The 25,316-nt window shown below is 45.8% G+C and overlaps 1 protein-coding gene across 1 annotated transcript in view; it reads left to right on the top strand.

The window, feature by feature from the left end:
* nfasca (neurofascin homolog (chicken) a) overlaps positions 1–25,316 on the top strand; it is a 279,787-nt gene that overhangs the window by 81,650 nt on the left and 172,821 nt on the right. The window contains exon 3 of the mRNA XM_078242069.1: positions 16,746–16,836. The gene's annotated coding sequence lies outside the window, so the exon portion shown is untranslated. The remainder of the gene's footprint in view (positions 1–16,745; positions 16,837–25,316) is intronic.

Raw genomic sequence — 25,316 nt, 5'->3', positions numbered from 1 at the left:
GCTTTGCCCGGTCCACTCTGAACACTAGCTTTGTAACTTTAAGAATGAAGGCACAATGCTTTGCATTCAATTGTTCTATGTTTGATTATGTTAGTCTGATAACTGATCTTACTTGATTGCTTAAGCCTGGGTGTTGACTCAGAGATAAGTAAACAGCCTTTCTTTGCATTAATTCGTGGGACATGGGCATTTATTGCCCATCCCTAGTTACCCTTGAAACTGAATTAGCATGCTCGGCCATTTCAGAGGGCAGTTGGGGGTCAACCACATTGCTGTAAGGACGGCAGATCAGACTGAAGCTACTGGAAGATGAGCTGTAAGCATGAGTGAAGACATTTTGCGATTGCAGAGATATCTTAAAGCTCTTGTGAATAAACCAGTTGCACACTTGAAAACTAGTGTCATCTGTGCACTGCTCTGAGGCGAATCAAGTCTATCAAATATACCAGTGTTTGAAACAAGTAAAATATTGCCATCACTGTGTGTGCCTGATGCTGACATCCCAGTAACTTGAGAAGGACAAAACTCCCAAAACACATAATAAAAAGGACATGTCTTTCCAAACCTCCACACATGTTCACAGCCTTTTGTGAGGGCAGTTGATTTAATTATTCATTCAAAGGATTCCTGATCGATGAGGGAATTAGGGGTTATAAGGATCAGGCGGGTAAGTGGAACATTTTTATACTGGCCCCGCCATTCAATAAGATCAGGGGGCTAGATGGCCTACTCCTGCTCCTATTTCTTATGTGGGCACTTATTGCCCACCCCTAATTTCCCTTGGGAAGGTGGTGGTGAGCTGCCATCTTGAACCGCTGCAAAAACTCCGCGAACTTAGCACCAAGACCACCCGTCGTTGGTGTCATGGCCTCCCAGATGAAGAATAAGGGGAGGTTCCTGGTGGCTGAATCGTCAGATTGAGAGGCTTCCCCACAAATACCAAAAGAATGATAAAGCCCACCATTTCCCAGGCACACATCAGTGATTTCGATTCCCTACATTCTCAGAATACAAACTGCAAAAGGTTGTGAATGTAGCCCAATCCATCACGCAAACCAGCCTCCCATCCATTGACTCTGTCTACGCTTCTCGCTTCCTCGGAAAAGCAGCCAGCATAATTAAATACCCCACGCACCCCGGACATTCTCTCCTCCACCTTCTTCCGTCGGGAAAAAGATACAAAAGTCTGAGGTCACGTACCAATCGACTCAAGAACAGCTTCTTCCCTGCTGCTGTCAGACTTTTGAAGAGACCTACATTGCATTAAGTTGATCTTTCTCTACACCCTAGCTATGACTGTAACACTACATTCTGTACTCTCTCCTTTCCTTCACTATGCCTTGTCTGTATAGTGCGCAAGAAACTATACTTTTCACTGTATACTGATACATGTGACAATAATAAATCAAATCAAATCAAGCCAGTATAAAAATGTCGCTCTCCTAATCGGAGCTTGTGGAATAGGTTTATAAATTATTGAAAGCTTGAAGGTTTGTCCTCCCACATTAGATCATTATTTCTCCTCGTGGAGTTAACAAGAACCTACTATCCAATTAGCCCCTCACTCCGCGACTTTGCAAATTTCTCATTTTCAAATATATACCCTATCGTTGCCGATAAGTTGCTGTTAAATTTGCTTCCACCGCCCTTTCTGGTGTTGTAAATCGTAACAACCTTCTGCGTTAAAAAAAAAAATCCTTCCCCTTTACCTGTCAAGGATCTTATTTGAGGATAAGGGGTAAACCTTTTAGAACTGAGGTGAGGAGAAATTTCTTCACCCAAAGGGTGGTGAATGTGTGGAATTCACTACCACAGAAAGTAGTTGAGGCCAAAACATTGTCTGATTTCAAGAAAAAGTTAGATATAGCCCTTGGGGCTAAAGGGATCAAGGGATATGGGAGGAAGGGGGGGGGGGGAATCAGGATATTGAATTTGATGATCAGCCATGATCAAAATGAATGGCGGAGCAGGCTCGATGGGCCGAATGGCCTACTCCTGCTTCTAGTGTTGTAGGGAAATATCCCTTACCAGTGCAGAATAGAAGTTGAGTCGCAAATCAAGGTTCAAAGCGTGTCTTTATTGTACAATTACTGGGATCCCAGGGAGACCCCCGTAGCCAGCTCAGAAACAGTGGCTTGGCCACGTTGATCTCAATTAAATCACATCAGCTCTGGATCTTTATAGGGATCCAAAATTCGCGCGGGAACATTTGATTATGCCTTTTTTTACACAATGTATAAAGTGGTCTGTCAGTTTCAAAAGTCCCTAGGAAGTTTCATGGATTAGCATTTGTATGGTGTGTGTTCGTGTTAATGGGATTACTTGGTCCTGCCCCGGTGTCTAAATGCGTTTTCCATTACCATCTCTATGTGTCCTCTTATTTAAATTGATCCTATTGTTCCGTGTCTGTGTTTCCTGCTTGTGAGATTGAGTGTTAATGTCATCCTGTCCTGTTGGGTGTCTGGGGTACTTCATTCTTAACCTTTTATCCTTATCTCTTAGTTTATCAGATTTTTATGTCTGCCTTGGCCAGTTTAAAAAATGCAGCTACGTGCTGTTGCTAGGCAGATTAGGGATCTTCCGTAGTTTCTGAAATTCGTGAGTCTCTCAGCTGTGCAGGGGGAGACCCGATTGAATATCCATCCGGGGGTGCCCCTCTGCATTGTTGGCCCGTTATGAGTGGTGCCAATTAGTCCACTAAAAATATGTTTGATGATACAAATATGGTTTTCTGGAAAATTTCCTCCTTCAGTCCCTCCTCTCGTCCAGGGGGTGCCATTCATGGCTGACCCCCCATGGACGACCTTCAGAGGAACAGTGATTTGTACAGCTGTTGTCCTTGCCGTTGTTCCTCCTCTTCTGTGTCGTTGTTAAGTTCTTGCATCTGGATACTGGCAGTGGGTAGCATTCTTGATGTAATATTTGCACATATCACTTTAATACAGGTTAGGCCAAGGCAGAGTGTGAACAGGATGGCTACTACTAGGATTAATCCCTTCATAATATATGCTCCCCAAACTGTGTTAAACAGCCATCCTAACCACCCATCAGTCCCTGTTAACCCCTGTTTAAAGTTATCCAATTGCTTTTGTATCCCGGACATGGCTGCTGTTATGTTTAGTGTCTCGTCGTGTACGTATGTGATGCATTTTTCCTTGATGATGGTGCATACCCCCCCTTGTCTGGCTAGCTGATAGTCCACCGCATATCTCGTTTGTTGTGTGTATAGTCTGAGTTCTGCGAGTTCTTGGTCAATTGCGCCTAATGCTTGTAGGGTGTTGTTTCCTAAAATGGTCAGTCCACATATGAAGAAGTTCCTATTACTGGCACTGATCACCCCTGCGGCGCCTCCCAGGGATAGTGTCCCCAGAAATCCATATCCTAAAGAAGACCCTAGTGTGACAGGGGCCTGCCAGTCGGAGCAAAATTCTGCGCTGATGGCCCTGGTCACTATGCGTTTCTGGACATGCCCTTCACTTGGGCATGGAACCGTGAGAGGTCTGATTGTCCCTACGGAAAAGAACCTTGGAGGCCTGTCTGTGGCCGTCATATATACATTTTTAAATAAAAACACGTACCCGTCTTTAACCCGATAACATGCATTACCCCGGGGTCGTTTGACCGCATGGCCCCATCTTGTGGAACCTTCCCTCCCCCTGGACTGTCCACTTGATTGTACCTCTTGGTGAGAATCAAATGGATATGTCCCCGAGGCTGAGCTTACGTGGGTGCTGTTGCACTTGCCACACATAAGCTGCCTACCCGCGGTGACTGCAATGCATTTTTGTTGCTTGCAGTCACAAGTGAAGTGTCCTTCCCGGACCCGGCACTCCTGGAGAGCACAATGTGCCTCAGCGCACGAATCATTTTTAGGGACAAAGGCATGCACGCACCCCCATCCCTCTCCCTTAAAACATTGTGGGTAGTTCCCATGTGTCTCCTCCGGTTGGGGTCCCGTCCCCCTTAGAATTCCCGGCTCAGTGAGCTCTACACACCCTCCTTGTATCCCTTGCTTAAAGTACCCAATATGTTCTTTGCAGGGTGCCCCCGATGTGTCAATAGTGAATAACTCTTGTGGGAGCCACCCTGGTGTTGCGATGAATAGGGAGTTTACTGATCGCGCTGAGGGGTAACAAGCGGTCCTATTCCCATAGATCTGGATGTGTGTTTTCAGGAATAGGTTTCCTTCCATGATTGGTGGTTCTGCTCCCCTAACCCCCATATGTTGGAGTGTATTTACAATGGTCAGGGTTATTATCAGATATGTCCCTGTTCCCATATCGCTCTTTTTTTTTTTCAACAGTATTTTACAATTACAGTATATACAGAAAATAAACAGGCAATTAAATTAAAAGTAGTTGGTTCCGACGTCTTGATAGTAGATCTGGTCCTGGTTCCTGTGGAAGTTGAATGAGCAAAACGGTATTTTTTAGTTCATTTGTCCTCATATAGTTTTAATTGGGTCCAGTGTTTCCAGACCCCCTGTCCCCTTATATCTATACAGGCACAGGTATCTCCGCTAATAATGACCTCGTAAGGTCCGTGCCATCTTGGGGCAAATCCTGGTTTTGCAGGAAGCACTTTTGTTAATACCCGGCTCCCGGCCTTTGGGACTTCTGGTAATATTTCTGAGTCCCCCTCTGCGTCGACCTGTGCCTGATTAGAAATTACGGACCGGCGCATCCCCTTCAATTGAGTGCTAAGGTCTCGGATGTATTGTCGGATCCTATCTTTTATCGGACCCACATCTGTCCAGCCTGTAATAATGTTTTCGGGTAAGTGCATTGCTCGCCCGGTCATCAGCTCGTATGGAGTCAAGCCAGTAGTTCGATTTGTGGTCGCCCTAAGCCTCATCAGAACTGCAGGTAGGACTTCTGTCCAATTTCTACCTGAGGATTGCATTGCTTTTGCCATTGTTATTTTTAGAGTCCGATTCATCCTCTCCACCATCCCGGAACTTTGTGGGTGATAGGGGATGTGAAATTTTTGTTTTATTCCTAATAGTTGGCAAATGTTTTTCAGAACCTTTCCTGTGAAATGTGTTCCCTGGTCCGAATCAACTTGAATTGGCATCCCCCATCCATAGCAAGCTTAGTGTGAATTAAATAACACTTTGTACTGGCCTTTTTTGGCTGCAATTGGACATCCATTCATTTGTATGTAATCTTATCAAAAGACATCGCTTTCCCCATTAAAATCACATGCCATACAGTTCCGATCTTTATATGAGTACTCTTACACTATCTCTAATTTGATCATTTGTTTGCGTGCAAGCGCTACACCACAGTACTTCACAAAATAATTATGTCTTTATCAATGCCCAATATAGTATATGAATATATCATACAAAGTTGGTTAAGGCTTTTCAGGATTTGATGTTATTCTTGTGTCTATATGGCAGTGCTATACTGTATAATGAAAATAATCAAGCGGCAGTTGTATCATACCACTTTACACATCGTACCCGTGATATCCAAACCCTTTTAATTTAAGCCGTTTCTTTTTTTTAAACTGAGCTCCAGATCGAAACCCCCGCACTCTAGGAAAAGTAACAGGCGCCGAATCAAAATCAAAGCAGGTACAATACATACCAGTTATTTGATTAGGAACATTTTGGTTTCTTAACTGGCTAGGTTTTAAGCTTTGCAGTGCTTTTATATTTGGCAAACCTTGAACCTTGATGGCTCATGAAATTCTGACGGCAGTACATAATTTTAACTAGTTCAGAATACTAAACTATCTGACGTTCGCAAATCGCGATATTCTGCGATTAATACTGTATTTCACTGACTTGATACACTTTAAACTAATTCATAGACCTCAGTCTTTTGTTCCTGCTTTTCTACCTTTCCACAAAATAACTTATTTTCTTCTCTTAACTCCTCAACTAACTCTTATAATTTCTACTTCAAGACAAAGGAAAGAGCACATGCTTCCTTCCAAGGTTTAAATCCTTTCTTAACATTAAAACAAACAACAACAAAGCATCCACGCAACCACTTTGTTTAAACACACACACACATACACATGGAAGCTTCCAAAAGTCATTCCACAGTACATCCTTTTTCATTCAAACTTATCATTTCAGACTGGGATGAGTGTAAAACGTTCAAAGAGAATACAGAACATTGATTAAGACAATCGCTTTTATTCTTCTTTCTTCCAAACTGTAATTAACCCAAAGCAGAAGTAAATTCAAGAAATCCTATCACTTTAATCTTTAACAGTTTTAACACTCTCCCAGCCCCCTGAGGCTAAACCAAGGTGCAATGTACTGCACCCACTGCCTGTAGCAAACATTCCACAGGAACAAAGAGCTCCCTGCTCTCAATCTAATTACAACAACAACCACCTACATTCGACAAGCTACCAGATCTCACAAACACACTGAAATACAAAAACTAAGATCTCTCCTATCCATCTGCTGCCTTTCCCCTGGCGTAAAAGGCTTATAGGTTGCCTTTGGTTGTGCTAACGTCCCTCCTCTCGTGACTGGCGCTAGATTATAATTGTCTATGTTTTCTTTTGATGCTGGAGTGGCTGTATGTTTCTGCACTGACTCGTATGGGCGCCGAGGGTCCGTTTCCTCTGATCTCTGCGTTATCTCCGCAGTGTGGTTTCTGTATTCTAATTCCCTCACTCTCTCCTGTAATACTTTAATTTGTTCTGTCTCTTTGTGTCTCTCCTCCATTGAGGCATTTACTTCCTCAATTAGTCCAGCTAACTGGGTCACTAATATTACTCCCATTACTTTTGTTTTGTCCCGTTTAACTCCGTCTACCCACTTTCTTTGATCTTCTAAAGTTTGTGATGCGTTCCACCCGTTCCGTTTCATCTTTGCAACAATCGCTTCTCTGGCTAACAGATACTTCAAAATGAGAGCTACTGCAGTTTCTCCCTTAACAACGTGGTCTGCCATTTTTCTGTCTAGCAGTCCTGCAACCCCCGTATGCTGGCTGCTACAGTAAAAGTGCCTCAACTCTCTCCCTTATCTCCTGTCACTGATACTGCCCCAGCACCGTCTGTATTGCTGTAGGGCCTCGTAGTGAGGTTCCAGTGGGTCTCTTTCCCCTGGGCTCCCCCAACTATTCCTGACACCTCACGCTTGGACTATTTTGTGTTGTCTTATTGGGATGTGTGCTGGTTGTTTAGTGGGTTTGTCCGCCCCTGTTCCCAGCCCCTCTAAGTACAACGCCTCCCGCTCGGCCACCACCCCCACTAGCAGGGTTGATCCGTTACCCCAAAACCGGGTATCCTGCTATGGGCTGTGGTGTTCCCTACAGACGAACAAGGTTATCAAACTCCGCCCGGGTCCCTAATGGATCCTCCGTCGTCGTGTCTCTTGGTCAGGATGGATCGGGTCCCCTTTTCCTCAACACTTACACACATGTATTCTGTTATCAAAGCCCCTGTTATAGTTAGTAACTGTATCGACTCTGAGGTTGTTCGTCCCTTCAGAGTCAGTGTTGTTACCCGATTTACACTGTCCGTGCCTTGCACCCTGAGTGCCTGTACCTCTTAGCGCCCGCTTCAAAACCCAACCTTAGCGTGGGAGATTTCTCCTCTTAACGTCCAGTTTAGGGTAGGGCACCTTGAGTCAAGCACTCCCTTGTCCTATTGCCTTGGCACAGACAGCGGTTTCATTTACAATCCTGGGTTAGTTACACCAATTAGTTCTGCATGCGGTACTTATCTTTATATTAGTCTTAATTCCTGTTATCAAATAGCCCAAAACCTGTTATCTTTACCTCTGGTCCTTTACTCCTATTAAAGTTAAAAGTTACTTACCTTTTTCCACGCGGTCGTTCTGACCTGTACCTCTTTAGTGCGGACTTCTGTTTCAATTTAAAAACTTAGGCAAGATTATACAGTTCTACAAGACAACAATACTTAAAACAGACAAACCCTAACCCTTAAAGGTACCTCACTTTGAACGGAGACCTGCACTCGCCTTTGACTGCTCTGGATTTGTATCAGATTCGTTTAAATTTGATCCCGACTTTCAAACTGTGGCCATCAGTCAGAAGTCAGATATCAAATCCTGCCGTGACTACGCCATTTTGTTGTAGGGAAATATCCCTTACCAGTGCAGAATAGAAGTTGAGTCGCAAATCAAGGTTCAAAGCGTGTCTTTATTGTACAATTACTGGGATCCCAGGGAGACCCCCGTAGCCAGCTCAGAAACAGTGGCTTGGCCACGTTGATCTCAATTAAATCACATCAGCTCTGGATCTTTATAGGGATCCAAAATTCGCGCGGGAACATTTGATTATGCCTTTTTTTACACAATGTATAAAGTGGTCTGTCAGTTTCAAAAGTCCCTAGGAAGTTTCATGGATTAGCATTTGTATGGTGTGTGTTCGTGTTAATGGGATTACTTGGTCCTGCCCCGGTGTCTAAATGCGTTTTCCATTACCATCTCTATGTGTCCTCTTATTTAAATTGATCCTATTGTTCCGTGTCTGTGTTTCCTGCTTGTGAGATTGAGTGTTAATGTCATCCTGTCCTGTTGGGTGTCTGGGGTACTTCATTCTTAACCTTTTATCCTTATCTCTTAGTTTATCAGATTTTTATGTCTGCCTTGGCCAGTTTAAAAAATGCAGCTACGTGCTGTTGCTAGGCAGATTAGGGATCTTCCGTAGTTTCTGAAATTCGTGAGTCTCTCAGCTGTGCAGGGGGAGACCCGATTGAATATCCATCCGGGGGTGCCCCTCTGCATTGTTGGCCCGTTATGAGTGGTGCCAATTAGTCCACTAAAAATATGTTTGATGATACAAATATGGTTTTCTGGAAAATTTCCTCCTTCACTAGTTTCTATGTTTCTATGTTTCCATGATCTTAAATTTGAGTCATCTAGTTGCTGACACTCCTACCAGTGGAAACGTTTGGCAGAACCCTTAAGAGTATTGATAGGCAGAGGGGTCTGGGTGTACAGGTACACAGGTCACTGAAAGTGGCAACGCAGGTGGAGAAGGTAGTCAAGAAGGCATACGGCATGCTTGTCTTCATCAGCCGGGGCATTGAGTTTAAAAATTGGCAAGTTATGTTGCAGTTTTATAGGACCTTAGTTAGGCCGCACTTGGAATATAGTGTTCAATTCTGGTCGCCACACTGCCAGAAGGATATGGAGGCTTTGGAGAGGGATGTTTCCTGGAGGGCATTAGCTATGAGGAGAGGTTGGAGAAACTTGGTTTGTTCTCACTGGAACGACAGAGGTTAAGGGGCGACCTGATAGAAGACTACAAGATTATGAGGGGCATGGACAGAGTGGATAGTCAGAAACTTTTTCCCAGGGTGGAAGAGTCAATTATAAAGGGGCATAGGTTTAAGGTGTGAGGGGCAAGATTTAAACGAGATGTACGAGGCAAGTTTTTTACACAGAGGGTGATGGGTGCCTGGAACTTGCTGACGGGGCAGGTAGTGGAAGCAGATACAACAGTGACTTTTAAGGGGCGTCTGGACAAATACATGAATAGGATGGGAATGGAGGGATATGGTCCCCGGAAGGGTAGAGGGTTTTAATTCAGATGGGCAGCATGGTTGATGCAGGCTTGGAAGGCCAAAGGGCCTGTTCCTGTGTTGTAATTTTCCTTGTTCTCTGAAACCATTTCCCCATCAATGCCCCTCATCCCTTTGAACATCAACATTAATGTACAAGTCTGTGCAAATCTTGCACAGTTTTACAGGTTTGGCCTGCTCGCGTCAAGGGGCCTGTATACATCCTGTGGAATCATCCAGAGAATTGCAGAGGGGAAGGGAACGGTCAGAGGAGCCAAACAGAACTGGTTTTCTATTCAACTAAAAATGAAAGCAGTGCTTTCCCCAGCCCCCCCACCCCAACTGAATTCTCAGAAAAACATATTCCAAAGACAGGGCCTCTGTTACGACATTGAACATCAACACAGTAGTAACATGCTGTTCTTGTTCTGATACCCAACAAAGCACCATTGTCCGACAAAGCGGTCATCGGAATGTCAGATGGCACTGCTGTCGCGCAATCAGATCCCATTCAGAGCCACCGTGTGGGTGTGCCCTACTGGCATGGGCAATGCCGATGGCTAATGCCTGCGTCCGTGTTGAATGCAGGGTTGGAAGCACGGCGCGGCAGGTCAGAGCACCCTGGGTTGCCAACTTTGGGATGCATCTATTCCGGGAGGGCACATCACATGACCTTCTGCCACCGACGTCTTGTCATTGGCCACTTGACAAGTTCCTGCAACCAATTGGAAAGCGAAACGGGCACAACTTAGTTCAAAAGACCCTCAATGCATTTTCTTTCTGGATTTTGCTCAAAGTAGAATCATGGAGATTTATTTTCTCTTGCTGGAATATTCCTGGGATAGAAATTAAGTAGTCAAGATGGAAATGTGCTATTGAATTCGAAATTTTGATTCGGAGTTTGTATCTGCCGGCTCCTCCCCAACATTTTCAAAGATCATGGCTGGAATTCTCCGGCCGTTCACGCCGGATTCTCCAGTCCCGCCGGCAGCTCCCCCCCACCCACCCCCACCCCCCGCCCGCGGATTTCCCGCCAGCATGGGGTGTCATCAATGGGAATTCCCACTGACAGCAGCGAGACGCAACAATCCCATCGCCAGCCACCTCCCGTCAGCGGGAAACACAGAGCTGGGAATCTCTCCCCTTTAGTTCCTCTGGAAAGGAATGAAGCAAAGAAATTGCATTTATAAAGCACCGTTCTCAACCTCAGGCTGACCCAAAATGATTTACAGCCAATGAACTATGTCGTACAATGTTGTGATGCAGGAAACTGCGCAAGGTCGGGTCCCCTGAAGCAATGAGAGAGCACGGCTGTGGGGGTGGGTTTGAGTTGGAGCAGGGAAAGGGGGGTGGTGATCAGTGGAAGGCAGTGTTTCACCGTGACTGTCAAACTATCATGATGTGGTGGGTAGGCTTCCTGAGCAAGCTGGTTAACATGCTGAGCTCGTTTACTGTCGTCGTGTAGCACAAGGATTTAATATGCTCCCAGAGAGAGTAATGTAGGATCTTTCACATCCACCCAAGAGGCCATTGTTTTAACATCTCATTGAAAAGCTGCTGGACCTCACTCCAAAGCTTATTAAACTTCAAAAGCATTTTATTGGCTGTAATGCAACTGCATTGTCAAGAAAACACTATATAAATGCAAAATCTTTCTTGGTATATCTGTACAGAGTCACTGTTTATTCAGGGTAAGAATCATTCTCTGTGTAACTGTACAGAGACACAGTTTACTCAGGGTAAGGATCACTCACTGTGTAACTGTACAGAGTCACTGTTTATTCAGCAGGGTAAGGATCACTCACTGTAACTGTACAGAGTCACTCTTTATTCAGGGTAAGGATCACTCTCTGTGTAACTGTACAGAGTCACTGTTTATTCAGGGTAAGGATCACTCACTGTGTAACTGTACAGAGTCACTGTTTATTCAGGGTAAGGATCACTCACTGTAACTGTACAGAGTCACTGTTTATTCAGCAGGGTAAGGATCACTCACTGTAACTGTACAGAGTCACTGTTTATTCAGGGTAAGGATCACTCACTGTGTAACTGTACGGAGTCACTGTTTATTCAGCAGGGTAAGGATCACTCACTGTGTAACTGTACAGAGACACTGTTTATTCAGCAGGGTAAGGGTCACTCACTGTGTAACTGTACAGAGTCACTGTTTATTCAGGGTAAGGATCACTCACTGGGTAACTGTACAGTCACTGTTTATACAAGCTAAGGGTGACTCACTGTGTAACTGTACAGAGTCACTGTTTATTCAGCAGGGTAAGGATCACTCACTGTGTAACTGTACAGAGTCACTGTTTATTCAGCAGGGTAAGGATCACTCACTGTGTAACTGTACAGAGTCACTGTTTATCCAGGGTAAGGATCACCCACTGTGTAACTGTACAGAGTCACTGTTTATTCAGCAGGGTAAGGATCACTCACTGTGTAACTGTACTGAGTCACTGTTTATTCAGGGTAAGGATCATTCACTGTGTAACTACAGAGTCACTGTTTATTCAGGGTAAGGATCATTCACTGTGTAACTGTACAGAGTCACTGTTTATTCAGCAGGGTAAGGATTACTCACTGTGTAACTGTACTGAGTCACTGTTTATTCAGGGTAAGGATCACTCACTGTGTAACTGTACAGAGTCACTGTTTATTCAGGGTAAGGATCATTCACTGTGTAACTGTACAGAGTCACTGTTTATTCAGCAGGGTAAGGATTACTCACTGTGTAACTGTACTGAGTCACTGTTTATTCAGGGTAAGGATCACTCACTGTGTAACTGTACAGAGTCACTGTTTATTCAGCAGGGTAAGGATCACTCACTGTATAACTGTACAGAGTCACTGTTTATTCAGCAGGGTAAGGATCACTTGCTGTGTAACTGTACAGAGTCACTGTTTATTCAGGGTAAGGATCACTCACTGTGTAACTGTACAGAGTTCACTGTTTATTCAGCAGGGTAAGGATCACTCACTGTGTAACTGTACAGAGTCACTGTTTATTCAGCAGGGTAAGGATCACTCACTGTGTAACTGTACAGAGTCACTGTTTATTCAGCAGGGTAAGGGTCACTCACTGTGTACAGGATTATTATTCATAATGAAAAATGAGAGTTACTCACTGTGCTGCTGTCTATTTGGCCGGGAACAGGTTAAGGGGTGAGGGAACAATCTGCGATGAACTCTACGAGAGGCCTTCCAATTCAGCCTGGGAAAGATTTTTCCAAGGCACCAGGGATCGGAGTCTGTTGCTGTCAGATGTTTGTGTGGGAACCAGCTTGCCTTTACATAATCTGGCTATTGTTTAGACAAAATTCCTATCACAATCTGCGTGTGTGAGCCGCTGGGGAATAGATTTACGGCAACTGGATGTTGGTGTTGCAATGTGTGTAGCTGATGTCGGTGTTAAAAATCAAAGCTTCCCAATGCATCCTCCCACTATCTATCATGCCTGTTGCAAAAACATCAGCCATGCGATTGGCTGGTGGCGGTGGAGGGGTGCGTCAGGACTGCAAAACCATTGACTCTGAGTTTGCTGATCTCTCAGTCTTGAATCTGTCACTGTAAGTTCATTATCTGATCTCTTTATAACTGTGAGATAATTTTTGAATTTATTATTATCATATGTATTTGTATGCAGTGAAAAGTATTGTTTCTTGCACGCTATACAGACAAAGCATACTGTACATAGAGAAGGGAAGGAGAGAGTGCAGAATGTAGTGTTACAGAGCTAGGGTGTAGAGAAAGATTAACTTAATGCGAGGTAGATGCTTTCAAAAGTCTGATGGCAGCAGGGAAGAAGCTGTTCTTGAGTCGGTTGGTACATGACCTCAGACTTTTGTATCTTATACCCAATGGAAGAAGGTGGAAGAGAGTATGTCCGTGAGGTCCTTAATTATACTGGCTGCTTTTCCGTGGCAGCGGGAAGTGTAGACAGAGTCAATGGATGCGAGGTTAGTTTGCGTGATGGACTGGGCTCCATTCACGACTCTTTGTAGTTTTTTGCAGTCTTCGGCAGAGCAGGAGCCATACCAAGCTGTGATATAACCAGAAAGAATGCTTTTCTATGGTGCATCTGTAGAAGTTGCTGAGAGTCATAGCTGACATGCCAAATTTCCTTAGTCTTCTAAGAAAGTAAAGGTGTTGGTGGGCTTTCTTAACTATAGTATCCACATGGAGGGACCAGGACAGGTTGTTGTGATCTGGACACCTAAAAACCTGAAGCTCTTAACCATTTCTACTTTGTCCCCATTGATGTAGACAGAAGCGTGATGGGTTGGTGAGATGATAAGGATGCCGCTAAGTTTGATTTTGTTATATTTACATAACGTGCACACTGTTGCAGGGGTGGAGATTGTACAGTCAGAACTTTGTGTCACACTGCAACATGTTTAAGCGGTATAATACACTGAAAACAGCTTAGAATCTTATGTGTTGTGTGTACAAGGGGATGCTTTTGAATTAGGGAGTGGGTCCTGATGGGACGGGTGCATGACGGGCAGTGGGGCCATGACTGGGTCGGGGGAGGTGCTCTGTACGGGGAATGGAGGGAAAGGGGAATATTCTGCATTACGGGAGCAGTGATTGGGGGGGCCGGGTGGGAATCAACTGGGGTGGCGATTGGGAGGGTCACCGATTGGAGATAGAGATTGGAAGGTGGGGCAGTGGAATTGGGGTGATCGGGGGGGGCAACAATCAGGGGTGAAGATTGGAGGATGGGACATTGTCCATGGGGTGATCGGGGGTGGGTGGAGTTAGATGTCTGGGGGACGGTGCAAACTTGTACACAATGCACTGGGAGATCGGGACGCCTGCGCAATGGCGCCCCTGAAGCTCAGCGTCCTGATTCCCGGCGTGAATAGGCTCCGCCCAGTCCCCCTACTGGTGGGCATCATATTTGGGCTGGTTTTTTTTTCGAAGTGCCATATGATTGCATCTAGGAATTAGCCTAAAAAATGGATGCGATTCACTTCTGTTTTTACGCTCATTCATCATGGTGGCACAGTGATTAGCACTGCTGCCTCACAGCACCGGGAATCCGAGTTCAATTCCGGCCACAGGTAGCTGCCTGTGTGGAGTTTGCATGTTCTCCCCATGTCTGCGTGGGTTTCCTCCCGCTGCTCCGGTTTCCTCCCACATCCAAGGATGTGCGGGTTGGGTTGATTGTTCATGCTAAGTTGCCCCTTAGTGTCAGGGGGATTAGGAGGGTAGATATGTGGGGTTACGGGGATTGGATCTAGGTGAGATTGTTATCAGTGCAGGCTCGATGGGCCGAATGGCCTCCTACTGCACAGTCGATTATATGATCGGAATATTTTTGGTAAAATCGCTCTCTTGGAATTTGGTGTGAGGGAACTATGAAGGTCGATCTCTTTCCAAAATTTAGTGAAGCTTTGCACTTAGCCTTTTAATAAACTTTAACCTTAACTTGTAGTTTCTTTTGCAGTGTTAGTCAGCAGTTAGCAAGCTGGCTGCCTCCCAGTTGCAGTAAGCGAAATTAAAGCAGCTGAGATTGGAGGTAAGATGCTATCATGGATTAAGGATTGGCTGATGGGCAGAAAGTAGAGAGTAGGAATTAATGGGTCATTCTCCCTTTGGTGGGCTGTGACTAGTGGAGCAAGAATCAGTACTTGGGTCCCAGCTATTCACAATGTAGTTAATGATTTGTATGTGGGTGTTGGGTCCATTCATTCGTTTGAAGAGACGGGGACAGCACTGGTACGAGTTTTAAAGTGGTTTTCTTTTATTGAAAAGAACTTTTAAAAAAAATAATGTGACAGAAGCAAAGAAAAGCGGACTTGGAGACTGCTTTCCCAGCCAGGTTCTTGAACTGGACTGAACTGAACGCAAAATATATTTCAACCCTTATCTCGTTATTGGAAGTGTTTTTCGCAGGCTTTCTCCCTCTTAGAAAAACGATCCTTGCAGCTGCTGTTATGCTGTTGTTTGCCTGCATTGTGTACCCTTCAGGAATGCAGTCAATTTTTAGCTAACCCATCATGCCTTCCGATTCTACATGTAGTCAAGCCAGCTACAATTATTCAGCTTCTCAAGAGTAAAGGCAGAAACTGGTGGCCTGGCTGGTGACATCCGCATCCCATGAAAGAATAAAAACAAATGAAAGACAAAAATGAGCAACTAATTCTTCCCCGCTGACCTCAGTACCACATTAAATCCAATACCTATTCTAACATCCTGAGTTACTGGAGCTAACTTTAGTCTGTCCTGTCCATTGGGAATTTGACGGATTGGCTTGTTCACTGGTTTACACCCTGCAGTGAAGGTTCACTAGATTGGAACGCTCATATACCAAATTAGCATTGATTTTGAGAGAACAGAAAATGAGAAGTTGTTTCCTTTGGCTGGGGAATCCAGGAACGGGAGACAGTGGCTCAGAATAAAGGGTCAGCCATTTAGGACTGAGTTAGAGAGAAATTTCTTCACTCAAAGGATTATGAATCTTTGGAGTTGTTTACTTAGAGGGCTGTGCATGTTTCCATCATTGAGTTTGTTCATGATTGATAGATTTGTAATCCCTTAGGGAAACAGGGGATATGAGGAGAGGGCAGAGAAATGGAGTTGAGATGGGAAATCACTCATGATCGCATTGAATGGGCAGCACGGTGGCAAGTGGTTAGCATTGCTGCCTCAGTTAGGTGCCTGGGTTCGATTCCTGACTAACCTGTGTGGAGTCTGCACATTCTCCCCGTGTCTGCGTGGGTTTCCTCCAGGTGCTCTGGTTACCTCCGAAGGACATGCTGGTTAGGTGCATTGGCCTTGTTAAATTCCCTCTCGGTGTACCCGAACAGACGCCGGAGTGTGGCGACTAGGGGATTTTCACAGTAACTTCATTGCAGTGTTAATGTAAGCCTTACTTGTGACAACAATAAATAAACTTGAAACAAACTTGAGGAGCTGAATGGTGTCCTCCTCTTTATGTTCTTATGATAACTCAATTTAGCTCTTCATTGAAGTTAGAAAAGTTTCATGTCCACATTTGATGAGTAAGTCAGAATGCATCCATGGAGTGGGATCTGAGTGCGAGGCTGGGAGTTGGGGAACAAATGGGCCGGAAGTCTACCACCTTGCCCGCCACGGAATCAGCGCAGGCGAGGGTTCCACAACGGAAATCTCCGTTGACCTCGGGCGGGAATTTCCGGTTAACATTCCGAGCGAAACTGTAAAATCCCGCTTATGATTTTGATTTAAATGACATTTTTTTTTTTTTTTTATTTCCACAGTACATTTGAGGCAGAAGAATATTGCGCAGAGTAACACCGATCCTGTAATTAGATTCGGACAAATACATTGGCTTTGATTTTTCCAGTTCAGGTAAGTGACCTACATCACAATGTGTTCAGTCTTAATCGCCAGGGTTTGTTTCTGATTTACTTCAGAAGAGCCAAATCCCGTTGGCCAGGCCACCATCAAGACTGGATTGATTTGAAAAGAAAACACATTAATCAGGAATAGTAACAAGGTCATATCCAGTTTGGTTCCAAAAACCTAAACATGATCTCTAGCAAGAAATAAATTACTGAGAATTCACATCATTCTTTTCAAGCCCCTCTATCATAGGGTCATCATAGAACCCCTACAGCGTAAAGGAGGCCATTGGGCCCATCGAGCCTGCACCGACAACAATCCCGTCCAGGCCCTATCCCCTGTAACCCGATGTATTTACCCAGCTAGTCCCCCGGATACTAAGCAGCAATTTAGCATGGCCAATCCACACAACCCGCACATCTTTGGAGTGTGGGAGGAAACTGGAGCACCCGGGGGAAACCCACTCAGACACAAGGAGAATGTGTAAACTCCACACAGTCATCCGAGGCCAGAATTGAACCTGGATCCCTGGCGCTGATGTAATAAGTCTGTGGAGGCAGAAGTCCCTCCACTAAAATACCATTATTTACAAACTCTAACAGCAGTACACAGAGTGCTATCAGTCAGCAGTCAATCTCCGGGGCTGTCAGAGGAACTGACACTCGCAGTTTAGTACAAGGCAAAGACTCCCTGATTGGCCCATCAATTGGATCCTTAATCAGGGAGCTCCTTAATCAGGGCGGCACGTTGGCACAGTGGTTAGCACTGCTGCCTCACAGCGCCAGGGACCCAGGTTCGATTCCCGGCTTGGGTCACTGTCTGTGTGGAGTTTGCACATTCTCCCCGTGTCTGCGTGCGTTTCCTCGGAGTGGTCCGGTTTCCTCCCACAGTCCAAAGATGTGCCGGTTAGGGTGCATTGGCCATGCTAAATTCTCCCGTGTACCCGAACAGACGCTGGAGTGTGGCGACTAGGGGATTTTCACAGTGACTTCACTGCAGTGTTAACGTAAGCCTTACTTGTGACAACAATAAATAAACTTGAAACAAACTCGAGGGGCTGAATGGTGTCCTCCTCTTTGTGTTCTTATGATAACTCAATTTAGCTCTTCATTACAGTGTGAATGTAAGCCTACTTGCGACTAATAAATAAACTTTAACTTCATAGTCCAATAGGCCAACCTCAATGGCCTGATGGAAGTCATCACAGTGCACCTTAGGTGAGAGGTGGTAAGAACTATGTTAGGAGAAATGGGAAAGGGGGGGGGAGAACGATTGTGGGTTGTGTGGCTGGGGGGGGCAATTCCGACCTTAGATTCCTGGTGGATCTGGAACTTGTGGTGGAGAGCACACCTCATTGGGAGCAATGTTCCCTCTAAACTGTGTTGCTTGCAGAACCCAAACAGGCTGCACACAAGATGAGTCACCAAGTCTCTGAGTGGCAGTGTAACCAAAAAATTAAAGGGGCCACACACATAAATGGCCCATGAACTCTTGGGGAATATTTGGGAGTGCCTGCATTGTGAGTGGAATCAGACTGTGCTATTGGGGCCCTCCACGCGCTCACTTGGAGCACGGGATCAGGAACCTTATCTTCTGTTAAATCATTGTGCCGGGCACTAACAGACTGCTGTCTCTGAATTCCACCCCCTCTCGCCAGGTCCCATCAGCTCAAGATGGAAAAACCGATAAGAAATATTTGCATATGTTCTAATTGGAGGGGGGGGGATTAAAACCATTCTGCAGTCTGGAGAATGCTCCAAGCCAGTGACAGATGTCAGCGTTTGAGGTGCATTAATAACCCATTCCAGCTCGATTCTTACTGGTTGCAAGATTGTCAGAGTCCCTCCGTGTGCTCCAGGCAGTAACACGCTGTGCGGTCTAAGTGTTACCGCCTAGTGAACCAGCAGTGTGTTGGCAGAGTCAAAGCAGTGATTTTGCTGCCAACAGCATTAATTAATAAATGCAACTCTTTTTAAGAGCTCGTCTCAAACCAGTTACCCTGTTTCTTTCTGCCTCTACTGCACACGCCAGTGCTTTCTCTGTACTCCTTAGCCTTCCTTGCCAATTGGACAACGCTGCGTGTCTTACATCCTGAGCCAACCTGTAACAAATACAATTTGTGCTAAGCTCCTTGATGTGCTCTGAGCAGGACCCACTTCAGAGCTTAGTGCGAACTCATGTCTTTGTTTAATATTAAATGGTATTTAAAGTTCTCGTGCCTATGTTCAAATCCCTCCACAGCTTTGGCCCACCCTCCCTGCCAGCTTCCACAGGAACATAGCAATTAGCAGCAGAAGTAGGCAAATTCAGCCCTTCGAGCCTGCCCCGCCATTCAATCAGATCATGGCTGATCGCTCCCTGGTCTCAAATCCACCTCCCCACCTGTTCCCCATATCCCTCTTTCCCTGTTTTGATTAGAAATATGTCAATCTCTCTCTTGAAACCATTCAACAATCCAGACTCCACTGCGCTATGGGGCGGCGAGTTCCACAAATTCCTTCCTGAATAGTTCCTCCTCATCTCAGTTTTAAATCTACTGCCTCTCAAGCTAAACCTGTGACCTCTTGTTCCATCCAAGAACACCGCACCCCTCCTATTCTGGGCTCTTGCATATCCCCCGCTTGGTGGCCGTGCCTTCAGCTGCCTAGCCTCTGAAATTCCCTCTCCAAGCTTCTCTGTCTCTCCATCTCATCTCCTCCCCCAGCCCCCCCCCCCGCCCCCCCCCTTTAAGGCACTTTTTAAACCTATCTCTCTGACCAAAGTTTTAGTCACCTGTCCAAATATCTCCTCCATCTTCGATCCAAGTCAATGTTCGTCCGACTGTGATCCCGTGATTTTGCTTGGGTGGTTTTGCTGTGTTAAAGTCACTGTGTGAAATTCACGGTGCTGTTGTTGAGATACAGTCTCAAAACTCTGTTAAGCTTGACGCACCACCAATCGAGCAAAGACTAGTTTGTATGCAAGAACAAATAGGCTTTTATTAGCAAAAGACTTGGAGTGCACCCATGCCGATGAACTGGTCCAGACTGAGGCGGGGGAGGGGTGGGGAGCAGTCGCCTTTATACCTGGACCGCGGGGGAGGGAGGAGTCTCGGGTAGGGCCGGCAGGGATGTGTCCAGGCATGTCACATATACAGGTAATAAGCTAACAGTGGTTTACCACAAAGCTTGAGGAAAATAGAGTCATCGAGCCCTATTTTACCATTTGGTTTCTCAGTGTTGGGCGGACTTGAAACTGGGAGTGCCCCAGATCCGACTTTTAGACCCGTTCTCAGGCGCCCCCGTACACACCCTGCCTGAAAAAAAATCAGCGATTCCGAATCGTGCTGCAGAAGCCTGTGGGCGGGGCTTAACCCGCCCAAAATCCTGCAGCTCCGATCGGCGCCTCCAACTGCACGTGCGTAGTAAAAAAAAATGATAGAATAAAGCTCCCTTTCCACATCCCTCCCGGGTCGGATAATGCCTCTCCCTGGCCCCCACAGACATTGCCCCACCCCCACAACATTACTGACCCCCCTTATCCCCCCACCCCCTCAGCCACCCAGATCGGGCCCTCCCCCCTCCTCCCCCCCCCACCGAGCTTAGGCGGTGTGGCAGCGGAACCCCCTTCCCCCAACTGATCTCAGGCAGAGTGGCAGCGGACCCTCCTTCCCCTCCACCGCTTTCAGGCAGAGTAGCAGCGGACCACCCCCCTTCCCCCCACCAATCTCAAGCAGAGAGCCGTCGGACACTTGGCACTTACCCTCTCACTAACTGGAAACGGGCGCAACGTCCTGGTAAAATCGGGCCCATAGAGTCATAAAGGTTTACAGCATGGAAACAGGCCCTTCAGCCCAACTGGTCCATGCTGCCCCTTTTTTTTAAACCACTAAGCTCGTCCCAATTGCCCGCATTTGGCCCATTTCCCTCTGCACCCATCTTACCCATGTAACTGTCCAAATGCTTTTTAAAAGACAAAATTGTACCCGCCTCTACTACTACCTCTGGCAGCTTGTTCCAGACACTCACCACCCTCTGTGTGAAAAAATTGCCCCTCGGGACACTTTTGTATCTCTTCCCTCTCACCTTAAACCTATGCCCTCTAGTTTTAGACTCCCCTACCTTTGGGAAAAGATATTGACTATCTAGCTGATCTGTGCCCCTCATTATTTTATAGACCTCTATAAGATCACCCCTAAGCCTCCTTCGTTCCAGAGAAAAAAGTCCCAGTCTATCCAGCCTCTCCTTATAACTCAATCCATCAAGTCCCAGTAGCATCCTAGTAAAATAAAATAAAATCCAAGTAAAATAAAATAAATAAAATCTGTAAAATACACTGTTGACAATTAATATTAGCATCTCCCTCATGTCCCTTTTGTACCTAAAGCTTGTCAGCCCCACAACATGTGATACTTCTCTGCTCGCAGACATTGTCAGTTCCGCTGATTTGTTGGCAACACAACATCAGATTAATTCTGCAGAAAGTGACATGTCTTTAATTGACTCTGCTGAGTAACACCCTTTCGCCTGCAGGAAGCGCGGGGTTTTTTCCTTACTCTGAACGTATGAATGCAAACGATAGTTCAAAATGTTTGATGACAAACCTTCTTTGTATATTTGTGTTCAACGGCCAAAGCACCTAAGCTACGCGTCCCCGTCAGCACGTGGAACCTGTTCCCCGTCTATCTTCCCTGCTTGCCTGGGGTGAGTTTCCCTGAAAGGAGCAAAGTCTGCAGTTAACCTGGTCACCCCTCACTGGAGACTTGAGCATCCATCAGTGTCCAATGATGAAGCTACAATGCCCAACCCTGCAAGAAATGGCCATAAGAAAAAGTAAACACATCTTTAGGATGAATTTAGGAGCAGAGAGCTTGAATCATAGAATGGCTACAACACAACTTTTGATCTGATTTGGTTTATTATTGTCACATGTATTGGGTGAAAAGTATTGTTTCTTGCGCGCTATACAGACAAAACATACTGTTCATAGGGAAATGAGAGTGCAGAATGTAGTGTTACAGTCATAGCTAGGGTGTAGAGAAAGATCAACTTAGTGCGAGGTAGGTCCATTCAAATTCTGACAGCAGCAGGGAAGAAGCTGTTCTTGGGTCGGTTGGCGCGTGTCCTCAGACTTTTGTAGATTTTTCCCAATGGAAGAGTTAAAGTTAAAGGTTAAAGTTTATTTATTAATCACAAGTAAGGCTTACATTAACACTGCAATGAAGTTACTGAAATTTCCCTAGTCGCCACAGTCCGGCGCCTGTTCGGGTCAATGCATCTAACCAGCACGTCTTTCAGAATGTGGGAGGAAACCGGCGCACACCCGGAGGAAACCCACGCAGGCACGGGGAGAACGTGCAAACTCCACACAGACAGTCACCCAAGCCAGGAATCGAACCCTGGTCCCTGGAGCTATGAAGCAGCAGTGCTAACCGCTGTGTTATCATGTCGCCTGAGAAGAAGGTGGAAGAGAGTATGTCTGGGGTGCGTGGGGTTCTAGATTATGCTGGCTGCTTTACCGAGGCAGCGGGAAGTGTAGACAGAGTCAATGGATGGGAGGCTGGTTTGCATGATGGACTGGGCTTCATTCATGACCCTATGTAGTTCCTTGCGGTCTTGGGCAGAGCAGGAGCCATACCAAGCTGTGATACAACCAGAAAGAATGCTTTCTATGGTGCATCTGTAAAAGTTGGTGAGAGTCATAGCAGACATGCCAAATTTCCTTAGTCTCCTGAGAAAGTAGCGGCGTTGGTGGGCTTTCCTAACTATAGTGTCGGCATTGGGAGGACCAGGACAGGTTGTTTGTGATCTGGACACTTAAAAACTTGAAGCTCTCGACTATTTCCACTTCATCCCCTTTGATGGGGCACATCCTGTACTACGTTTCCTGAAGTCGATGACAATCTCCTTCGTTTTGTTGACATTGAGGGAGAGATTATTGTCGTCGCACCAGTTCACCAGATTCTCTATCTCATTCCTGTACTCTGTCTCCTCATTGTTTGAGATCCGACCCGCTACAGTGGTGCCATCAGCAAACTTGAAAATCGAATTGGAGGGGAATTTGGCCACACAGTCATAGGTGTATAAGGAGTATGATGGGGGCTGAGAACACAGCCTTGTGGGGCATCGGTGTTGAGGATGATCATGGTGGAGGTGGTGTTGCCTATCCTTACTGATTGCGGTCTGTGGGTTAGGAAGTTCAGGATCCAGTCACAGAGGGAGGAGCTGAGCCCCAGGCCATAGAGTTTGGACATGCGATTTGTAGGAATAATGGTGTTGAAGGCTGAACTGTAATCAATAAATGAGGAGATTATTCAGCCCATTGAGTCCTTGCCAACTCTCTATAAAAGCTATTCAGTTCATACCATGCCGCTGCCCTTTCCCTGTAACCTTGAAATTTTATTCTCTTTAAGATAATTTCCCAATTCTCTTTTGAAAGTCAAGGTTGAATCTGCCACCTCCACACACTGAGACAGCGTGTTCCTTGATTTTTGATTTGATTTTATTGATTATTGTCACATGTATTAGTATACTGTGAAAAGTATTGTTTCTTGCTCGCTATACAGACAAAGCATACCGTTCATAGAGAAGAAAAGGAGAGGGTGCAGAATGTAGTGTTGTAGTTGTATCTAGAGGGTAGAGAAAGATCAACTTAGTGCGAGGTAGGTCCATTCAAAGGTCTGATGGCAGCAGGGAAGAAGCTGTTCTTGAGTCGGTTGGTACGTGACCAAAGACTTTTGTAACTTTCTCCCGACAGAAGAAGGTGGAAGCGAGCATGTCCGGGGTGCGTGGGGTCCTTAATTATACTGGCTGCTTTTCCGAGGCAGCGGGAAGTGTAGACAGAGTCAATGGATGGGAGGCTGGTTTGCGTGATGGACTGGGCTTCGTTCACGACCCTTTGTAGTTTCTTGCGGTCTTGGGCAGAGCAGGAGCCCCATACCAAGCTGTGATACAACCAGAAAGAATGCTTTCTATGGTGCATCTGTAAAAGCTGGTGAGAGTCGTAGCGGACATGCCAAATTTCCTTAGTCCGCTGAGAAAGTAGAGGTGCCTAACCTAATCGCTTTGGAAGAAAGTTTCTCCTCATGTCACCTCTGACAATTTTGCCATTCACCTTAAATCAATACCTTCTGGTTCTCGATCCTTCCACCAATGGGAACAGTTTTGCTCCTGATCCGTCCGGACCCCTCATGATTTTGCACACCTCCATCAGATCTCATCCCAACCTTCCCTAAGGAGAACAGCATCAAATCCTCCAACCTATCCTCATAACTGAAGCCCATCATCCTGAAACTATCCTCATTCTTCACATAATTTCCCCCCCCCAGGGTCCCTCTGCTCTGGAAGTATTATTGAGAGTGGTTCCCGGTTAAAGTAAAACATCCGTGGGCAGCACAGTGACATAAGTGGCCGACACAGTGGTTAGCACTGCTGCCTCACAGCACCAGGGACCCGGGTCCGATTCCCGGCTTGGGTCACTGTCTGTGTGCAGTTTGCACGTTCTCCCCCGTATCTGCGTGGGTTTCCTCCGGGTGCTCTGGTTTCCTCCACACATGGTTCCCTAGCACACATGAGGACGGCCTAAACCGCGATGTTGGATTTATGTCACATTATCAGTAACCCCCACAGCTTTCCCCCTGATCTTGCAGAATCTTACGAGCTGTTCTGTCTGGAGACCATACACATCTCTTTAACCTGTGTTTAATGTTCCCTCCACCCACATTATCTGTACCTTTAAGACCTGGCTGGCTGTAGAGATTTGCATTCTAATTAGTATTCTGTAACTTGATTTCTGTGTCTCTGTGCACTGTTGGAGAACAGATATCCACTCCATCTGACGAAGGGGCAGCGCTCCGAAAGCTTATGGTATTTGCTACCAAATAAACCTGTTGGACTTTAACCTGGTGTTGTGAGACTTCTTCCTGTTCCTCCCACAGTCCATAGATGTGCGGGATAAGTGGATTGGCCATGCTAAATTGCCCCTGAGTGTCAGGGGGATTAGCAGGGTAAATGCATGGGGTTACGGGGATAGGGCCTGGGTGGGATTGTGGTCAGTGCAGACTCCTTCTGCACTGTAGGATTCTATGATCCTAGTTACCATCTTAACATTCCGACTTGATTCAAATCATTGAAGACAACAAATAACTTCTTTGAATTGGCGGGTATGTTAGCCATTCATCGCTAGCAGTGATGTCCTATAAGACGACGATAAGATGATTTAACAGTGATCACTGTTTGTTGTACTGTTGCTTGAGGAAGGACTGGTGACCAGAACACTGACTAGAATCCCTTTGTATCGTGCATCAGGATCTTTAACATCCATCAGAACCGGCAGAGATGGAATACTAGTCTGAGCTTTGGTGCGTTGGATTGGCTGGGCCAATGGGCTGTGATTAATGGATTGTAATATTCTGTTTGAACCAGGGACTGGTGATGATGAAGTCAGCTGCTCTGTTTGCTTGATTGACAGGTGGAGCATATGGCTATCTGTGGGCGGTTGAACAGCTT

The sequence above is a fragment of the Mustelus asterias genome, chromosome 25 (genome assembly GCF_964213995.1).
Source record: "Mustelus asterias chromosome 25, sMusAst1.hap1.1, whole genome shotgun sequence".
NCBI classification, from domain to species: domain Eukaryota; kingdom Metazoa; phylum Chordata; class Chondrichthyes; order Carcharhiniformes; family Triakidae; genus Mustelus; species Mustelus asterias.
The sequence above is the reverse complement of the archived record's forward strand: the minus strand, read 5'-3'. Positions and strand labels throughout refer to the sequence as shown.